The sequence below is a fragment of the Camelus bactrianus genome, chromosome 10 (genome assembly GCF_048773025.1).
Source record: "Camelus bactrianus isolate YW-2024 breed Bactrian camel chromosome 10, ASM4877302v1, whole genome shotgun sequence".
NCBI lineage: Eukaryota > Metazoa > Chordata > Mammalia > Artiodactyla > Camelidae > Camelus > Camelus bactrianus.
In genome coordinates this window covers 33,724,195-33,746,017 of record NC_133548.1, presented here as the reverse complement: position 1 = coordinate 33,746,017, position 21,823 = coordinate 33,724,195, and the positions used below count along the sequence as shown (strand labels likewise).

General features: G+C 35.7%; 1 protein-coding gene across 6 annotated transcripts in view; it reads left to right on the top strand.

The window, feature by feature from the left end:
* The window catches only part of PRMT3 (protein arginine methyltransferase 3), a 146,804-nt gene that overhangs the window by 76,304 nt on the left and 48,677 nt on the right, over positions 1-21,823 (top strand). The gene's annotated exons all lie outside the window — the stretch shown is intronic.

Here is a 21,823-nt window from a genome sequence, read left to right as displayed (position 1 = left end):
CCTATTGTCATATTTTTATAACTATATATTATGCTAGACATTGTATGAAAGAAAGTACAGACTTATGTAGGTAATATTTTCTCCTAGCAGGGCCTCCACTTACCTCTGGTAGCTAAGATGAGGGGCTGATCCCTTTTATCTAATCCAGAGTTGAGCTGAATCAGGGCTGGGTACCACAGCAGTTAATTTACAATGTCTTTTAAGCATAAGATTAGGGTGCTCTTTCTTGCTTACTTCCTGAAAAGACCATCAAAATTAAGCTGAGTTTAGGGAGGAAGACAAAGTCAGGATATTTATGAGGTTTGGGAGATCTGATTTTCAGTGAGTCTCTCAAATGAAGAACAAAGGATTAGAGGGGAGAGGAAAGGTCCTTTTTGGGATTTGGCCTGGGTTATGACCTAGTTGGGAATTGGTACATACAGTGAATAGGGGTGTTTCAAAGTGTATCTTGAAGAGTAAACATTCTAGTTGAGCCTTTTGTTTTTGAGAAAAGGGTATTTACTCCCAGGATTAGTGTGTCACGTTGATTGATTTGTGGATGTTGAAAAAGCCTTGCATTCCTGAAATGAATCCTGTTGATCATGAGGTATGATCCTTTGAGTGTATCATTAGAGTTGGTTTTCTAGTATTTTGTTGAGGATTTTTGCATCTAGGTTTATCAGCGATACTGATCTGTAATTTTTTTTTTTTGACATTTTTGTCTGGTTTCAGTATCACGGTATTGGTGACCTCATGAAATGAGTTCAGAAGTGTTCCTTCCTGTGCAATTGTTTGGAATAGTTTGGGAAGAACAGGTGTTCACTCTTCTCTAAATGTTTGGTAGAATTCACCTTGTGAAGCCATCTGGTCCTGGACTTTTATTTGTTGGGAGTTTTTAAATTACTAATTCAGTTTCAGTAATGGTAGTTGGTCTGTTCATATTTTCTGCTTCTTTCCGGTTCAGTCTTGGGACTGTGTACCTTTCAAAGAATTTGTCCATTTCTTCTTGGTTGTCGATTTTATTGACGTATAGTTGCTCTAGTAGTCTCTCATGATCTTTTGTATTTCTGTGACATAGGTTGTAACTTCTCATTTTTCATTTCTGATGTTTTTAATTGGGCCCTCTCCCCTTTTTTCTTGATGAGTTTGGCTAAAGTTTTATCAATTTTGTTTATCTTTTCAGTGAACCAGCTTTTACTTTCATTGATCTTTTCTGTTGTTTCCTTAGTCTCTATTCCATTATGTTTCTGCTCTGATCTTTATGATTTCTTCCCTTCTGCTAATTCTGGGTTTTGTTTGTTATTCTTTCTCTAATTGCTTTGGGTGTAAGGATAGGTTGTTTATTTGAGATTTTTCTTGTTTCCTGAAGTAAGCTTGTATCACTATAAACTCTCTTAGAACTGCTTTTGCTGCATCCCAGAGGTTTTGTAGCATCATGTTTTCGTTTTCATTTGTCTCCGAGTATTTTTTGATTTCCTCTTTGATTTCTTCAGTGATCCATTGGATATTTAGTATCATATTGTTTAGCCTCCATGTGTTTGTGGTTTTTGCAGTATTTTTCTTGTAGTTGATTTCTAATCTCATCACATTGCAATTGGACAGGATGCTTGATACGATTTCAGTTTTCTTGAATTTACCGAGATTTGTTTTGTGACCCAGCATGTGATCTATCCTGAGTGTCCCATGTGCGCTTGAAAAGAATGTGTATTCTGCTTTCAGGTAGAATGCTCTATAAATATCAATTAAGTCTATTTGGTCTAACGTGTTTTTGTTTCCTTATTGATTTTCTGTCTGGATGACCCATTGATGTAAGTAGGGTGTTAAAGTCCCCTCCCATTATTGTGTTACTGTCAATTTCTCCTTTTATGTCTGTTAATATTTGCCTTATATATTGAGGTGCTCCTGTGTTGGGTGCATATATATTTACAGTTGTTTTATCTTCTTGGATTAATCCCTTGATCATTGTGTAGTGTCCTTGTAACAGTCTTTATTTTACAGTTTATTTTGTCTGTATTGCTATTCCAGCTTTCTTTCGATTTTTTCTTTGCATAGAATATCATTTTCCATCCCCTCACTTGCAATCTCTATGTGCCTCTAGATCTAAAGGGAGTTTCTTGTAGACAGCATATATTTGGGTCTTGTTTTTGTATCTGTTTAGCCAGTCTGTCTTTTGGTTGGAGCATTTAGTCCATTTCCGTTTAAGGTAATTACCAATATGTACATTCTTATTGCCGTTTTGTTAATTGTTTTGGACCTGTTTTTATAGATCTTTATTTCCCCCTTTCTTCTTTTGTTCTCTTCTCTTCTCTTACGATTTGATAACTATCTTTACTGTTATGTTTGGATTCTTTTTTCTTTTTTATAGATTTTTGGTTTGCAGTTTCCGTGAGGTTTTTGTATAAGCTGATACATATATATGTCGTGTGTGTGTATGTGTATGTGTTTGTGTGTGTGTGTGTGTATATATATATATATATATATATATATATATATATATATATAATTGTTTAAAGTTGCTGATCTCCTAAGATGAAACACACTTTAAATAGCCTGCATTTGTACTCTCCTTCCCTCATGATTACTATTTTTGAAATCATATTTTACATCTAATTGTTTTGTAGATACAGATGATTTTACTACTTTTGTCTTTTAACCTCCCTACTAGCTTTGTTTGTGGATGACTTCCTACCTTTATGTTTGCCTTCAACAGTGAGCTTTTTCGATCGGAAATTTTCTTGTTTCTAGTTGTGGCCTTTTCTTTTTTGCCTAGAGAAGTTCCTTTAATGTTTGTTATAAAGCTGGTTTGGTGATGCTGAAATTCTTTTAGCTTTTGCTTATCTGTTAAGCTTTTGTTTCCTACATCAAATCTGCACGGGAGCCTTGCTGGGTAGATTATTCTTGGTTGTAGGTTTTTCCTTTCATCACTAAATATATCGTGCCACTCCCTTTTGGCCTGCAGAGTTTCTGCTGAAAAACCAGCAGAAAAAAAACCAGCAGAAAAACCAGATAGTCTTATGGGAGTTTCCTTCTGTGTTATTTGTTGCTTTTCCCTTGCTGCTTTTAGTGTTCTCTCTTTATCTTTAGTTTTGTCATTTGATTATAGTATGTCTTGATGTTCTTCTTTGGGTTAATCCTTTATGGGACTCTCTATACTTCCTGGACTTGGGTAACTATTTCCTTTCCCAGTTTAGAGAGGTTTTCAGCTATCTCTTCAAATATATTCTCAGGCCCTTTCTCTCTTTCTTCACATTCTGGGACCCCTATCATGCAAATATTAATGCTGTCGATGTTTTCCCAGAGGTTTATTAAACTGTCATCATTTTTTTCATTCTTTTCTTTTCTCTGTTCAGCAGCAGTGATTTCCACTACTCTGTCTTCCAGCTCACTGATCTGTTCTTCTGAATCATTTAGTCTAGTGTTTATTCCTTCCAGTCTGCTATTGATTCCTTCCTTTTATATATTCATAAAAATATAAAATAATTGTTGTTAGTTTAGTTTATTCCATAATTAGCAGTGGATTCTGTCTGAAGTAAACCAGGACAATTAATACAATACAAGATGTTTTATTTTTAAAGGGACCACAAAACCAAAATTTTTATCTCTGTATGGAGCTGATTTTCAAAGGGACAGAAGTGGTCTTTGATCTTTCTGAACCACTTGTCTTCAAATTCCTTTGAGGATGTGATCACCAAGGCAATCTGGACCGCAAGGCCAACACACTTTACCTCTGTGTGAACCTCGTCTCTTATTTTTTTTCTGGGATAATATCTTCGCCCATAACCTGTGCTGTCAACAGCAGGTTTTCATTTCAGTTATTCTATTCTTCATCTCTAGCTATTCTTTATATCTTCTAACTTTTCAGTAAAACTTCTAACTTCTTGTTCTGTGTATCCATTCTCTTTCTGAGTTCTTTGATCTTTTCATCATGACTTGGAACTGTTTCTTGGGTAGATTGCCTGTCTGCACGTCACTTAGTTCTTCTAGGGTTTTATTTTGTACCTTCATCTGAAGCATACTCCTTTGCTGCTTCATTCTGTCTAAGGTGCTATTTGTATTTCTCTGAATGGGGTAGGTTAGTTAGGTTTCTCAGCCTTGAAACAGTGGCCCTCTTTAGAAAGTGTTCTGTGCGTTTCAGCAGTGTACTCCCCTCTCGTCACCCAAGCTGTATGCTTAGGGTTTTACCCTAAGAGGACTCTGTGGGTCCTTCTGTTGTGGCAGGCTGACTATATGGCAGACTGGTAGGCCCCTGGTCTGGTTGGTGCCTGGCCCTGCCTTGTGCGGATGCTGCTGGCTGCTGTTTAGTGGGGCCTGGTCATGGGGTGACTGGTTGAAGAATCCTAGGGGCTCCCTAGAGCTGGCTGACTGGTAGGCGGAGTCAGGGTCCTAAAGCCTCTGGAGCTGTTGTCTATGCAGTGGCTGGTGTAGCCAGACCTTGGAATTTGTGCCGGTCTCCTGGTAGGCAGAACTAGTTCCTGAAGTCTGGCTGCAAGGCCCAGGGATCTCAGAGCTTGTTTCAGATTGTTGGGTTGGGGCGAGGTGGGGTGGTCCATGACACAGTTGGATAAGGGGTCCAGGGGTGTCCAGAAGGGTGTGTTGCTCTGCTTTTGGGCCAGGCCAGGGCCCAGCGAGTCCCAGGATAGGGTCTGGCCTGCATTGCAGGATCATAGTTTTCTTGCTTCTGGTGTCTAGAGGCTTGATCTGACTTCTTGATGGCAGGGGCCAGTGCCTGTCCACTGGTGGGTGGAGCTGGTCTTGGCCCTCTGGTGAGCTGGGCCATGTCTAGGTGCAAGCCCAGAGGCGGCTGTGGGCTCCTTACTCTTTAGGCAGCCAGTCTGTTGATGAGTGGGGCTGTGTCTGCAGGCTGTTCGGTGGGGCCAGGTCTGGGAGCCAGTAATCCAACATGTCAGCCACCACAGCAGCAGTGTTCACGCAGCTACGTGTTCCCCCGTATGTCTGACCTGTGGCTTTGCTGCTTTGCCTCAGCATTGGATAAGTGCTATCAGTTATGAAAGCCACTGTTTCTGTTTGGTCAACTAGGAATGGCTCATTCTTCTCTGGAAATAGTTTATTTAGACCTCTTTACCTCTGACGCTTTTCAATGATTCTAATGAAAAATATAATAATTGTTTAGTTTACCCAGTTTTGTTGTTGCTGTTGTTATCTCAGAGTGAGGGGAGAGCCTTTTGCAATCATCTATATCTACTAGAAACAAAAGTCCCTGAGTACATTGTTTTAAAAGCCCAATCTGGAAAATCCTACATATTTAGGATTTTTTAATATTAGGAAAAGTAAATGAAAATAAACAAAAGTTAGTGAATGAACTGAAAATAAATTGTATGTTACCTCTCAATTCTCATTTTGGTTTTTCCATTTAAAAAAAAAGTGACATACTTGATAAATGGTAGACACATATGCTTAAGAGTCACTGATAGTTAAGCTTTGGATGGAGTCAGAACAAGTCTTGAGTTACAGTTTTCCAAGGCTAATGCACATGTTATTAAAAGAAATGTTAAAATGTTTACCATTCAAACTTTACTGATTCTGTACTCATGGTGCTCCTTATTTTCATTTTATGTTTTAATTAAGCTTTAAATTTTTCTGATGGCTCAAGAAGAAGCATCAAGATGAGCCCATTTCTTTGCGGTTGTGTTCTTTAAGTTTTCTTTTAAAAGCTTTTGAAAAATCTCTAACAGTAGAAGCCTACTAATTCTAAACTCATTCCTTGGTATTAAATCAGTTCTTAGTACTTTTGAGTGTAAATTGACCTAATTTTGACCTTGCGAAGCTAATCAACTAAAGAAACTAATTATTTAAACACATCTGTGCTGCTTAGAAATAGTAAGATTTGTCTTGAACTTGCATCATAGATTTTAGTGGGACATCTGGTATATATTTTAATAGGCTTCATTAAGTAAATTTTATGTCTAAGAGGAAGAGCATTTGTAATGATGTGATTCCACGTCTACAGTCAGTTTTAGGTTTCTCCTTAAATGAATGACTGTACAAATCTAGAGCATGGTCCTGAACTTCCTACTCTTCTCTGAAACCTGAAGCTTTGAAGTTAGGCTTTGATGGTGTTGTGAATACTTAAATCCCTTTATTTATTCCCAGGAACTGTTTTTTGAGTGGTATTATATGTTAAGAGCTGCAAGCCATTGGGAATATAGTAATAAACCAAAACAAACAGCTCTTCTATTCCTGAGGCATTGATGGGGGAGATAGATATTAAAATTCACTTTATGAGTATTAGATAATACCAAAGAATTACTGAGAATTTGGTTTTGTGTGGTAAAGGCATTGTAGTTGTATAAAGAAATGTTCGTAGTTTTCAGAGATGTAAACAGGTAAGGGAGAAATGACATGATGCCAAGGTGTGCTTCAAAATAGTTCATCAGAAATGTGGGGCAGAGGGAGAAGAGATGAAGTCAATGTGCCAAATACTGGTAACTGTTGAATATAGGTGATAGGAACTCAGAGGTTCTGTAATTGTGTATCTGTCTGAAATTTTTTATAGTTGGATCTTTTAAAAGAATCATACTAATGACAGTACTCTAGGAAATGCATAACGGTGATGGGGCAGAGGTACTGTGCTAAGTTGTTTCCATAAAACTCCGCTACCTGCTGTAGCTACCGAGGCTCAGCGCATGCTTACCCTGTGGCTTTACCTTTTCACTCTTAGAAATGGTTTCATATGTTCACCAAAAAGACATGTACAAGAATGTCTGTTGCAGCATTGTTCATTAGAGTCTTAAACTGGAATTAAGCCAAACATTCATCAATAGTAGAATGGATAAATATGTGCAGTATGTTTATGGAATAATATACATCAATGGAAAAAAAGTGATCTTAACAATACACTATTACATGGATGAATTTCAAGAACAGAATGTTCATGAAAAAAGAAAAAAGAAGGCCAGATACAGAGAAGTGTCAGTATTTACATTTACATGACAAACTAAGCTAATATAATGGTGATAAACATCAGAATAGTGGTTACATTTGGGAAGGACTTAATCATTGGAAGGGGAGCAGTGAAGGCTCTGGGGTGAACCCAGCAGTCCTGAGACATGGAGACCAGTGTTTAAGGACGGTGGTGAGCTGTCCAACCGTTTAGCACCTGTGCTGTTTGCTCTCTTTTCCTTAGACCAGTGGGAAAGAATTGAAGTTTTTAAGCAGAGAGTGGTGCAATCAGAAGGGCACTTTGCAAAGATCATGGATGGAATATGGAGAACAGTTAGGGGACCAGAGTGGGTATGGGAGGCCTATGGGTCAGTTGTTACAGGCAGGGACTTACACAAAGGTAGTTTTAGTGGAGATGGAGAAAAGTGGACATATTTGAGAGCTGTCTAGAAGGTAAAATTGCCAGGACTCAAGGATGGATTAGCTAATGAGGTAGGAGAGAAAGAGTTAACAGTGGTGACCCCCACGGTTTCTTGCTTTTACAGTTTGAAGAATGGTGGTACTATTTTGTAAGACAAAGAAACCTGGTAGATGAACAGGTTTAGAGGTGAGGATCAGAAGCTCATTTATTGATATGCTGATTTTGAAACACCTTTGAGATATACAAGAAGTGATATCCTGTGGGGATTAGAACACTCTTTTGTGATCTGTCTTGCCAAGTCAGACTTGTAACATTTTCCTTCCAGATATGATATATCAGAATCAAAGGCAATCATAAAATCACATAAAACACTCTTGAACTAGGATATGTTTTCTAACCTGTGCTACTTCTTGAGATTAATAGGCTCTAAAAGCTTTCTTTTCTTTCTTAAGCAAATCCAATGAAGTAGCATTATGTGCAACTAGAACTTAATCCAAATTAACTGTTCAGGTAGAAAAAAAGAGCGAAATGATGATCTAATTAGTGCAGATAAGTCTACCCTCCATTTTATTAAATGAATATGTGCCCCAAAATGAGCCTCAGGTGGGAAATATGTTGGCTGTTTCTACACTTATCATCAGCTTCCAAATAATTCTGTAGTATGAGAATCAGTCTGAACTGCATGTGATTTCTTGTCTCTAAAGGTATATTCAGTAGTCATCTTTATGCAGAGAGGATACCTTCCAAGACTCCCAGTGCATGCCTGAAATCAAGGACAGTACCAAACTCTGTATGTTTTTTCCTGTATGTACGTACCTATGATTAAAGTCTGATTTATAATTAAGCACAATAAGAGAATATTAAAATTGCCAGCATCACTACTCTTGCACTTTGGGGCCATTTTTTGAAGTGCAGTAAGGGTTACTCGAACAGAAACACTGCAACACTTCTCTAGTCGATCTGATAACCAAGTTAGATGCTAACGTGATTAACAGGTGGGCACCATAAGCAGCGAGGATATGCTGGACAAAGATGATTCAGCCTGGGCGGACAGAGCAGGAAGGCATGAGATTTTTTATCTAGACACTACTCAGAACATCATGGAATTTAAAACTTATTTATTGTTTATTTCTGGAATTTTCCATTTAATATTTTCTTGGGTGACTGAAGCCAAGAAAAGCAAAGCTGCTGCTAAGCGGGGACTACTATATTTTTAATACAGCAGGACATTCTGTTACAAGCCATCTTCTTCATCCTGAGTCCAACCAAAGGAATGGTGATTTGTACCATTGCCACAAGAACTGTTTGTCTTGAACATACTGAGGAATGGTTTGTATTTCACTCTCCAGTGCCAAATGTTAAGGGATTTTCCTGAGTGATTTTAATTATCTGAGATTTTTCAGTTACGTGACTTACCCTCTACATAATATATGACTCTACTGTAAAAGGATTTGTTGTCTTATATTTAAAGGGATTCTGTATAATATATTCTATGTAATATATTCTGATATTTTTAAGATTTGATTAAAGTCCAGGTGTACCCTGTGCTTCATCTACAAAATGTTGGACATTTCTACTTAGTCCTCTTATTTTTCATTTTTCCCAATCACAGAGAGTCTAGCCTTCTAAACTGGACCCCTGAGGATTTTAGCCTTTTAAAATCTGAATTTCTTCAACCCATTCTCCATGTTTAGTTGCCTTCCTGTCTACTTTTGTTCTCTGTCCTTGGAAACATACCACTAAGAAAATCTTAATTTTTAAAAAGATACCTTCTCACTTTATACTAACTTTATATGTTGATTAAGTAGAAAAGTGGGAGGAATCACCTGCAATATTAAATCATTATTTAACCTACTCAGAGAGAATGCAAAAGTCCACAAAATGAGGAACTCTGAAGTTGAGTAAAATAACTTGTTCTTAGAGTCAACAGAGATTCCTGTGCTTGATCCTTGTTTAAAAACTATGCTGTAAGTAACACCTCTGAATCTACATTTTTTAAAATTCATTAAAATTGGTTCTAAAGTCTCCAATTTAGTAATACTGTGAAAGGATTTGAACATAAGTTCTAAAATACAATTTGAGTGAAATGTTGACATTCTTAAGCTACATTACAATCATAATTTAATTCTAGATAGGTATAAGGTCATGCCTGTCTGAAATCAGCAATACACAGGGTCAGGATAAATTTATGAAAGAAATAATCACACTCAGGCAGGACTAAACTTTTTATCGTAAGCACAGCAATAAACATGAAAACCAAATAATCAATAATAGTGGACTCTTGATTAGAGATGTCAGGGGAGTCGTCCCTGGACTTATCTCAGCGGCTGCCAATTAGCATTATTAGGTTGTGATAATAAATAGGTTTGACCAGGTATTTTCCTCTTTGATTCAGGCAGTGATCTCTAGAGTAATGACCTGTAAGGAAGTAATTTCCTTGGTTCAGATTCCCTTTGTCTTATGGTCTGGCAGAAACCATTGTGAATATTGGCATTCAGATCTTCTAAAAATCTTAAAGCACCTAATGTTTCCAGACATCTGATGTATATGCATGTAGTCACAGGAAGGATCAGTCCTCATGAAAAAAAGAGTCAAAAATTTGAAAAATAAATTTTTGTTATATGTACCAGATGGCTCAGAACTTAATATTTACCTAATAAATCAGTCATCTTTTCTAGAAGACCAAATGAGAAAAGGACCAATCTTGGAATGGAAGGGTGTTTTCTAAAAATAATTTAAATCAGTGAACTCTGACCTATTCATATCCCTGAATAGCTAATATTGGAGAAATGAGACCTTTCAAAATGCTGTATTTACGCAAATCAGGTGCTTCTCAAAGCAAAATCACTTCCTTTCTACCTACAGTTTTGCAAAGAGTCACATTTTTAATTTCTAGATCACTAAGACAGGACGTAACTATTACAGCATGCCCTTTCCTTTAACAAGTGATATGTCCTGACTGTCCCTAAAGGTTACACCATAGTATTCAATCTGATTTCTTTTTTCTCTTCTCCTCCTCATCCTTTTATTCAGCATCCAACCTCATGGATATGAGGTGGGCCAGAGACCATAATCAAAAAGAACACCTGAACTTCCACTAACTAGTAGAATTACCTTTGAAAAGTTGCAGCCCTAAATGGCAAATGTAAATGAATATTACAGAGTTTTAGTCTTCACCCCAGATGTTGGATGCTGTTTAGAAGGGCTCAGGTAGGGAGGTGGTGTAGCCGTCTTTTTACTTCACTTTTCAAAAGAGAAAAAAATACTTACTCATTCTGGAAAGTAAAGTATATCACATCTTCTACCTGCCCGCTTTTTCCTGTCTTTCGGGTTTCTTTCAGTACTCCATCTCTTAGTTTATACTTCTAAAGATTCATAGAAACAAATAGCATTTGATAGAGCTTGATCTCCTCCTTGCCACAAAAATGAGTTTTAATAGTTTTCGGTTTTAAACCTCCACAGCAGTCACAAAACTGATTTCTTTTTTGTTCTACCTTGACCTTTTAATTCATATCTACTATTTTGTTCTTAAAATTAAAGATACAATGTTTATTTACCATTGATAGTATTTTCTGCCATTTGAGTAACTAGGAATGGGCCACAGAGCCTTTAAAGCTTTTAGAGAACATTGGAAAGCAGCTTGAAAAATATAAGAATATAAGGAAACAGCAGCCATTGATGTCGAGCGGTGAGAAACTGATGATGTGAGGTGGCAGGAGGTAGAAATCTAGAGGAGCAGTGGGCTGCAAGAGTTTTTAAGTGGCAAGCACACACTGAGTTTTTAAGATGACTTTTCATTTAAGCAACATGTGTTGAATACTAGTGCTGTTTAAGACGCTGTGAAAACAACAAAGAATGTAGTCTCTGACCCCAAAGACCTTCATTTAGTGGGAGAGACCAACATATAAATAGGTAATTATACTATGGTATACAATATATATAACTACACAAAAGAATTTAAATAATACAAGCATATATAAAAGATATCTTTGACCTGGCACACTTACTCATTTTTCCTTGACAATCCTGCTCATATTTAAAGTTTTACCTTAAGCATGGCTTCTTCCAGAAAGCCTTCCTAATGCCATATGCAATAAATTACTGGGGAGAGCTTAATTGTTGTTGGTACAGACATCTAAGAATATTACTCTAGAGTAGTTGACATCAAATACCAGTTTTGAATTTAAGAAAAACAGGAATTTATAAGAGAAGTTTAAGCTTCATGGTTTTCTTTTCCTACAGGTTAGTAGGAATTGAGCATATTGTATCACTTCATCATTCTTTTATTTGTTCACTCAGTTAACAAATCTTTATTAATGTCCTGTAGTCCCTGAACATCCCAGCCTATCTCATGCCTTTGTAACTGCACAGTTGTTTTCACTAAATGTTTAGACTGAATGCCCAGTCATTGTGCTTAGGCAGTGAAGATAGGGAGGTGAATGAACACAGATGCAGAGGGATTGCCCTTAAGGGCCTACTGGGGTTTACAGTTGAACAAAAGACATTAAACAAGAAGCATTATGAATATGGAGAATGTTATTACAGGGAATGCAGAAGCATTTAATGGGTGTATTGTAAGCTACTCTATGGGATTGGCTGCCCAAAGAAAGTAACATTTAAGCTGAGACTTAACAAGTGAGAGGGAGGTGGTGTAGAGAATAGGGAGAGTGTTACAGGCAAGGGGCCTTAGGTGGGAAAAAAGTTTAGTGGTATGTCTGCCTTCTATAATAGTGGGCTGTGTAAAATGGAGTGCCCTTAAGCTGAGACCAACTACCAAAGCTGAAAAAAAAATACAGAATACTATATGTTTGAAAGTATCAGAGAAATTAATAAAGCGTTACCAAGCCAAGACTCAGAAAAGAAGGGAATCTAAAGAAATGAGACCGACATTTGAGACAGCTTTTGCCCTGCAGGTGTTTACCGATTCACAGGAAGCAGCTGAAAAACTTGTGTAGCCCTTTTGATAGCCTCAAATAGTTAGGAATTAAAAATGGAGCCCTTAAAGAATTCCCCCGTGCTTTGCCTTGGGACCCTGAAGGACTGCACTCAAGAATAGGGCAAAACTTACATAAATGAGCCCTTGCATAGATTGCAGCCCAGCTTCAAATCATCTGGGTAGCCCAGGAAATTCTCAAGCCCCACAATTAGATTAAGATGACCTTGGTTTTTGCTAGCACCTCCAGGTTCTTGCAGAACTGAGATTCTTTCTAGAAGGTTGTTATTATAGATCTGAACTTATTTCTACAGTATTTCATATATAATGTTCAGAACATAATCAAAGGTAATCAGTCACACAAGGGCCCAAGACAGCATAAACAAGAACCAGCTAAAACAGGCAATAAAAACAGAGCTCCAAATGTCCCAGGTATTAGATATATCAGATATGAACTTTAAAATAACTGTGCTTACTAAGTTCAAGGACAAAAGACATTTCAAATTTCAAACAAAGAATTGGAAACATTTAAATTATAGCAGATTTGAAAAAGAGTCGAATAGATATTCTAAAACTGAACTAAAGATGAGTTTAGCAGTAAAATTAAATCCCTGGTATAGAAGGGATTATTGAACTGGATTTATGTTAGAGGTAAATATCCAGAAGGAAGCATGGAGGCATACCAGAAGGAGGCACTGGGAAGGGCAGGAGACATAGAAGATACAAGGAAACATCTAATATATGTTTACATGGAAGTCCTAAGGGGAAACAAGGTGAGAGTATTTCAAACAGTATTTGAAGAGATAATGACTGAGAATTTTCCAAAATAGATGAAAGACAGTGAGCTACAATTTGAGAAGCACAACATAATCTGACAAGGAAGAATTTTAAAAATTCATCCATTTCTAGGTACATACCCAGGAAAAATGAAATATATCCACACAAAGACTTGTTCATAAATGTTCATAGCAGCATTATTTATAATAGCTAAAAAGTGGAAGTAATCCAGATGTCCATCACCTGAAGACTGAACAAACAGAATGTGGTATAGCCATACAATGAAATATTGTCTGGTTATAAAATGAAGTGGAGTACCGATACATGCTACAGAACGTATAAACTTTGAAATGGTAAACCTTGAAAACATGCTGAGTGAGAAAGGCTAACCACAGAAGGATTATTCCATTTATATATTCCATTTATATGAAATGTTCAGAATAGGCAAATCTGTAGACAGGGGTTGTGAGAAGGGGTATGGATACAGGGTTTCTTTCTGGGGTGATAAAAATGTTCTAAAATTAGGTTGTGATGATGGCTGTACAACTCTGAATATACTTTTTTTTAATTGAATGATACAGTTTCTTTAAATGGGGGAACTTTTTATGGTAGAATTATATTTCAATTGAAAAGAGAAGAGATTCACACCTAGATACATCCAACTAAAACTATAGAAACTTAAGGAGAAAATTTTTAAAGCCTCAGTGGGGCTGTAAGTAGAGCGTTGAAATTACCTTCAAAGGAGCAGTAAATAGACTGGTAGAGGATTTCTCAGCAGGAACAATGGCGTTGGAAAGACAGAAGATCATGCAGTGATGACATCCTCCATGTGCTGAAAGAAAATAACTGCCAACCCTGAATTCTACCCAACCGAAATAACTTTTAAGAATGAAGCTGAAATAAAGCTATTTAAGGTGAACAAATAAAAAGAGAGAATTTGTCCCAGGAAACCTCTCCTGAAGGAGATGCTGAAGAGTATATAGGCAAACAGAAAATGATCCCTAACGGAAGGCCAGAAATACAGGAAAAAATAAAAATTACTAAAAGTGGTATATATGCACACAGCAGTAGTTTCACTCCTAAGTATACACCCAACAGCACTGAGCACCAAACCACAGCATGTGTGCACCAAAAGACATTCATAAAAGAATGTTTATAAAAGCATCAATTTAAAACTGCTTGATTCCTGTCAACAGTAGACTGGATAAATAATGTAGTCATAGATGTCTCACAGCCATGTAATGGTTTAGGTAATATACAGTAGTGTAAGTGAATCTCAAAAACAATAGGAAAGAAAATTAGCCAGGCACGAAAGACTACATAATATATGTTGAAGTATGTAATAGGGGAAATTAATCTGTGCTCTTAGAAATCAGGATAGTTATTGAGATAAGTGTTGCTGAGGATGTGGAGAAAAAGGAACCCTTGTGCACTTTTGGTGGGAATGTAAATTGGTACAACCACTATAGAAAATAGTTTGGAGGTTCCTGAAAAAAATAAAAAATAGAACTCCATGTGATCCAGCAATCCTACTTCTGGCTATATATCCAAAGGAAATGAAAACAGGATCTTGAAGAGATCTCTGCACTCCCATGTTCATTGCAGCAGCATTCTCAATAGTCAAGATACAGAAATAACTTGTGTCCAGCAGCAGATGAGTAGATAAAGAAGACATGGTATGTGTATACAATAGAATATTATGCCGCTGTGAAAACAAGGAAATCTTGCCATTTACCACAACATGGATGGAGCTTGAGGGTGTTACGCTAAGTGAAATAATTCAGAAAAACAAATTCTGGATGACATCACTTGTACATAGAACCTAAATAAAAAGGCCAAACTCAGAAACAGCAGAATGGGGATTACCAGGGGGTGGGGGATGGGAGAAGTGGGGAAATGTTGGTCAGTGTTAAAAACCTCTAGTTACCTTCTGGGAGCCAGTGTACATCATGGTGATTGTAATTAATAATACTATGTTATTTATATACTTGAAGTTGGTAAGAGAGTAGACTTCAAATATTCTCACCACACAAAAAGAAATAACTATGTGACATGGTAGAGGTTTAGCTAACATACCAGTATGGTGGTAATCATTTTGGAATTTATGAGTACATCAAACCAACACGTGGCTCACCTTACATTACACATTGTTCTGTGTCAGTTATATCTCAGTAAAGCTGGGGTAAAAATCAGGATGGTAGTTACCCTGTAGGGGCGCCTAGGGTTGCCTAGATGCATACGGGAGTTACTGGGATGCTGGGATGTTCTCTTTCTAGATCTGAGCATGGGTTTCACAGCTATATTCTGTTTGAAAATTCACCATGATGTACATTTCTGTGCACTTTTCTGCACAAACATTGTACATTAAAAAGTCTTTTTAAGTGAAAATATTGGTAAATCTCAGTGAATATTGAATCTATAAAACAGTAATATTTTGTGTTTATAGCTGGGAAGAAGTGTAGATGAGTTAGGCCACGTAAAGTGTCAATTTATGAAATGTTAGAATTAACGTACTTAAATTGTAGGCTACAGAGAGGTGATCCCTTCTGCTCTGTAAAACCCCTTTAGTAAGCAGTTTTGAAATTACAAGGGAGTAGTCTAAATTTTAAAGGAACTTCAGTTATAATTTGAGAATATTTTAAGTAGATTAGATATTATTTTGAGTTTTTCAGTGAAAATACCTTTTAAAAATATTCTTAGACCTATTGTCTATTTTGCTACTTTCCGTACTACTTGATCTATTTCTAAACATTACTCAATTTGGCGATATCCTTTGAGAAGTATATGGCACTTAATGTGTATTGTTCCCTAGAGGAATCATGAAAGAAAGAAAAGATGCAAATTTCCTCTTGGGATGAAAACAGAAAATTGAAGAAGGACGAGTCTATAATTTAAGCTATAGTTAACATTGGGAAAAAATCATAGTAGGTGATTTTCGTTCTTGTTGATTATATCTTCTTAGTTTAAATACCGATTATCACTAGCAGAGTTCATGGTCTTTATGCAGCAGCTTTGTGTGGCCTGTATTTGTGTTTTCATCTGGTTGGTTTATATACAGTGCTGTAAGTTATAATAATCATTTTTATGCATTCTCTTCTTACTCTTTCTTTACTTGCTTCAGACTCATCATCAGTTAGCTTTTGAATTCCCTATTAAGATTTTGAAAGAAATACTCCAACAAAAAATGAATTATATTTTTGTTATAGTGATTCTGCTGCATGGATTACAAGCACTCTATCTCCATGCTTGGATAAGCTCCATCAAAAGCACATTATCCTCCTACTTCTGTGGCCAGCTGCCTAATTGTATCTGCTGTAACCACATGCTGTTGGAACATGATACCAATGAAGAACAGAAATGATAAATTACTCCCTGCAGGTGATAGTGATAATGATAATTTTTAATTTCCTTCTTCCTCATAAGGTCTAGTCTGATCTTATTTCATTGGCTGCCATCCTGTTACATACACACATGATATGTCCTCTTTAAAGAAATGTGATGTGAGTATCGCATCAAAATACATGGGGAAGTAATTCATTTTTATTCCATGTCATTGTTCTTCAGATGCACATGTGTAAAACGAACTGCATCTACCTTTGTATGTATGGGATAAAAAATGCAAAATGGCTTAAAACAGGTTTTCAAATGATTCAGTTTACAAATGCTTTGAGTTATTTTCTTCCTTTTTGTGAAATCCACAAAGCAGAAACAAACAGCTCTTTCTGAAACTATATTCCAATACTTAGGACTATTTCAGATGCACAATAAAACTACATGTCTATTTTATTTCCCTGTGTACTTCAAAGTGATTATGGGAGATTCTCACCAAATTACAAGCGTAATCGAACTATCCCAGAAATTTACTGTACACATATATTTTCCTTCCACTCTCTTCCCTTTTGTCATCATCACGGTTATTCTGAATTACCACTCATTCTTTCTCTCAGTCTAAGTGACTCTTAAAATTTTCCTGATTGTGGTATAAGTCAGTGAAATTTTATTTGCTTATGACCTTGCCTTTGCAGATTAACCCAACTCCTGTAGATATTTGATTTCAATGCATATTTTTTCCCTTAGCATTCCCTTTGCCCCTGACAAGAGATATATGTGGAACAAAAGAGAAATTTATTCTGTGGTCAGGCCTTCAAACCTATCTGATCTCTTTCAAGCACATGTCAAGCTGTGCTCCAGTTATTTATTACCAGTGCTTAGTAGTCATCATTTTCAATTTCCTTATGGTTGTTGTTTATTCTTGTATTTGAATGGCTTGCACAGAGTGAGTGTAAGTTCATTGAAATTAACATTTAAAAGACCTCGAGACAGCCTGTCAAAGTGATGGTAAACAAGGTGGTGAAACTGTAATTGAAAAATAGTTGCATGTTGATGATCTGCAGCAAAATAGTTTTGTCCCCAAATCAGCTGCCATATTTGGATTATTTATAATGGCTATGCAGAAATAAAAATACCAATCATAATTTAACTAGTTTATATGACTATGTTTCAAGTTTAAAGTTTTTTTCTCTTTTCTTCTGATCTCTGTTTTAATTATCAAGAAACAATTATACAGAAGGGAAAAAAAAGTGCTAGGCCTTGCTTGTGTTTGAGGGTAAATACCCATTTTAAAACCAGATATTCCTTTCCCAGTGGAAGAGCAAGAATCTTCCCTTACTCAGTTAAGTCAAAGCTGTCTGATGAGTACATTATCTGCATATAATTTTAAATCTCAGGTGAATTTCTTTCTGACTTTTCCTCATGCTTCTGCCTAATGTTTGCTGTGGAACTAATTTTAATACTACCCTCAACCAAACATCAGGAAGGTTAATCTGCATGAGGAGTTGGAGATGCTATAATGTACTTCAAAGGGAACTATAAGATAGATGTGTTTTTCATTTTTATTTTTCTTTCTTATTTTATTTGTCTTCATGCTTATAAACTGTTCATTTATTAGTTACCCCAAACTGCCCAGTATTTCTTTCACTGCATTTTTGGGTGTCTGGGAAAGAGTTAGTTTCTTTTTTGATTTTTAACTAAATTTCATAGATAGTTGGATTTTGAAACTGGAAGGCAATTGTAAAATATCTTTGTATTCTCAGATCTTTTTCTTTTTCTTTTTTAATTTTGTTGTGAACTCATGTATCAGCCTCTCCTCTTCGTTAAGACCTATATTCTGTAATTATAATTATAAATAAATATTGTATTTATATCTATTTATTTATATATTATATATTCATTCTATATTTATTATTATATTTTATACAAATACTGTGGAGTTATAAATACAATTATAATTCTGTAATGCTCTATTATATTAATATTACTGGGCTGTTTTTCACCAGAGTTAAATACATGACATTTCACTTTGTGAACTTTATATATTTCAGACTCAGGTCACATTTTCTGATAATATTATAGGAGCTTCTTTTAAACTAGAATTTGTTGTTTTCATGAAAGGTTTTATTAGCTTACTAGGGTTCCCACCCCCCTTTCTTTTTTGGTAACATAAGTATAAGGAGTACATAAAACATACATATAACTTAAAGAATAATTATAAAGTGACCCTCTCCCCATGAAACCCACTTACTAAAATCTTTAAAAGTCTTCTTAATGTTTTCATAGTTTTTGTTACTATTACTTTTCTGTTACATCTTTTCTCCTCTACTTGCTACTTTCTCTCAGTTTGCTTTTGCTAATCTCTTCATTGGAAAATGTTATTTTTGTAGAATTACTAGTTGAGGAAAACCTGTAATTCTTTTTCTTCAAATTCATTTAGTTCCTTCTACATACTAGACACTGCCCTAGCCCTTGGGGGACAGAGATGAGTGATCACAAGGGAAATAATACAACGATGATTGCTGAATTGTATGCTTCTCCATGCAATACTATAGATTATTTAACTGAAGTATTATTAAATATAAATTATTATCACAATTGTTCATTTTTATGGGAAATATAAATTATAGATAAACAAAGAATATGACTATTCCAAATCTATCATCCACTTTCAGTAGCTTGTGAAATCTTTCCATATATATATATATGTGTGTGTGTGTGTATATCCATTCACATTTGCATAACAAAGAGTAAGTGCCCATAATATATATCTTATTCTTTTCACCAGATAGTGTATTGCAGCTGTTTTTCCAAATCAATAAATATTTACCTACAGGATTACTTTTGTTGGCTAAATGGTATTCTATTATTTGTAGATTTTATTGTTCATTAACTGATCACCTATTGACCTATGTTTAAATCTTTGAAAGCACACTTATAATTTCCATAGAATAATTTTTGAAAGTTTTGAGTTACTGGGTCAATGAGTATGTACATTACCTGAACATCTTGATTGAGTGCATAAAAACAGAAGAGTGCAAACATCGTAAGTATAGTATGATAAAATTGCATGAATATACCCAGCACTCAGCCTATGAAACAGAGTATTACCAGCAACCAAGGAGCCAACCATGTAACCTCTTATTGCAAGGTTAACTACTATTCTTACTTATAACACTGTAAGTTAGTTTTGCTATTTCTGAATTTTCTAAGTAGCTAAAACAGTTTTTTTAAACATGTTTGTTAATCATTTGATTTTTCTTTTGTAAATTTCCTGTTTTGTTTTCTGTTAATTTCTTTTGATGTATTGCTTTCTTATTACTTTGTGGTAGCTTAATGTACAAAGGACAATGACCCTTTGTTACATATGTTGGAAATATTCTCAGATCCCTTGTTCATCTTTTAGTTTTTATACTAAAATTTAAATTTTTCTTATATTAAGCTTCTGCCGTGTGTATGATGCTTTAAAAGCCTTTTTCACTTCCAAATTTTATATAAACACTTGTATGTATTGATGGAATTTCATTCTTCCTCCCTCCTGCCTCTTCACCCCTTACACTGATATTTGTGCTTACATGTACATACATTGAAAATCCACCAGATGATGATATAGTTTTTGCCTTAAATAATCATAAATATTTTAAAGGAATTCAGCAGAAAAGGTAGTGTTTTATATTTACCCAACTATTTATCATTTCTGTTATTCTTCTGTGATTTTTGATGTTTCAAATTTCCTTCCCATATTATTGTCTGTCAGCTTGAAGAACTTCTTTTTTCTTTTTATTTTCATTGTTTTCTTTTCTTTCTTTCTTTCTTTTTTTTTTTCCAGTGGACATACTGGGGATTGAACCTAGGACCTCATGCACTCAGCATGTGCTCAACCACAGAGCTATACCTACCCCCTCCCCCCAGCTTAAAGAACTTTCTTTAACATGTGTTCTAAAAAGCCTGTTGGTAATGAGTTCTTTTAATTTTCCTTCAATTGGAAATATTTTTATTTTGCCTGACTTAACTTCAGATTCACTGATTTTTTTTTTTCCCTCTATCATCTCCATTCTGCATTTCAGCCCAGGAAGTTTTTTTGTTTCAGTTACTGTATTTTTCAGCTTTAAAATTTCCACTTGTTTCTCTTTTTATACTTTGTATTTATTTCTCTACTGAGAAATTCTGTCTTTTGATTCTTTTTAAAGTGTTCTGTGACCTCATTACCATTACCTCATAGCAGCATAGTTAGTTTTTGCTCTAAGCCTTTGTCTGATAGGACCAGCATCTGGGTCGTCTCAGCACTGACATCTGTTGATTGTCTTTTCTCTTGAGAGTTGGTTCCTTTTCCTGGTCTTTGTATGTTAAGTAATACTAGATTGTATCTTGGCTATTGTGCAGACTCTTAGTTGAGTTATAATAATCTGGACAATGTTGATGTTTGGTATTAACAGGCAGTCAACCCAGTTAAAGTCAAAACGTAAGTTCTGTCAGCAGTGCCTTGGCAGACAGTGGTTCAGATCTCAGCTGCATTCTCTGAGAGTTTGCTGTACTGCTTTGGGTCTCTCCTGCGCATACGCAGTGTAGGGATTAGTCTGAGACTTATGCAGGCTTTTCTATTTGACAGAATTATAAATAGTATTTTGATTCTCTTGGTATCTAAAGTATAATAAACCTCAAGGTTAAATACTGAATTTGATTTGGACTCGATCCATATAAACCCTGTGGATCAATGAAACTCCATATTCTTAACAAAAGCAGTAAAATACACAAATTAGCTTTATAGTGATTTTTCAATAATCAGTTTCCAGTTTTTTTTTAACACTTTATAAGCTTTATTTAATGTCAGTTTTAAAATAGATTAAGTAAAGTTAGTCCCAATAGCGAAAGAAAAAGGAATGGTATGACTTAAATTTTAAACAAAAGGAAATGAAAATTATCTGTTTGTTTGAACATGTTAATTTCTTCTAGAGACTTTCTGTACTATTACAGTAAACCTTATGGTTATGTTGAAGTTTCTCCTCTGGGTATTTGCCTACACATAAGTTTTATTTGAATGTTTACTTTTATTTTCAGAGAACATTGTATTGTTTTAAAATTCTGTTTATCTCTCCAAAAATAATCATAGTACTTAGCTTTAAAATTGGATGAACACGATCAGAAGAAATTAAATGAGCTGGCTTTGTGTAAAAGAGTATGTTTTAGTTATTTATTGTTGTGTAACAAACCACCCCAAAACTTAGTGCCTTGAAGTCACAATCATGTAGATTTATTTGTATGATTCTGCAATCTGGACTCAGCTCAGTTCTTCTGCTGGATTCTTCTGGGGTCTCTCATGCTACTAGGTTTGACTAGAGCTGGAGAGTCCACGATGGCTTAACTCGCATGGTAGCCATCTCAGTGGGAGAGTTGGGATGAGCTCGGGGCTGGAGGAGCCTCTCTCCATGTGCCTCTCACCTCTCAGTGGTCCACCATGATTGGTTATTTGATAAGCCTTGTTA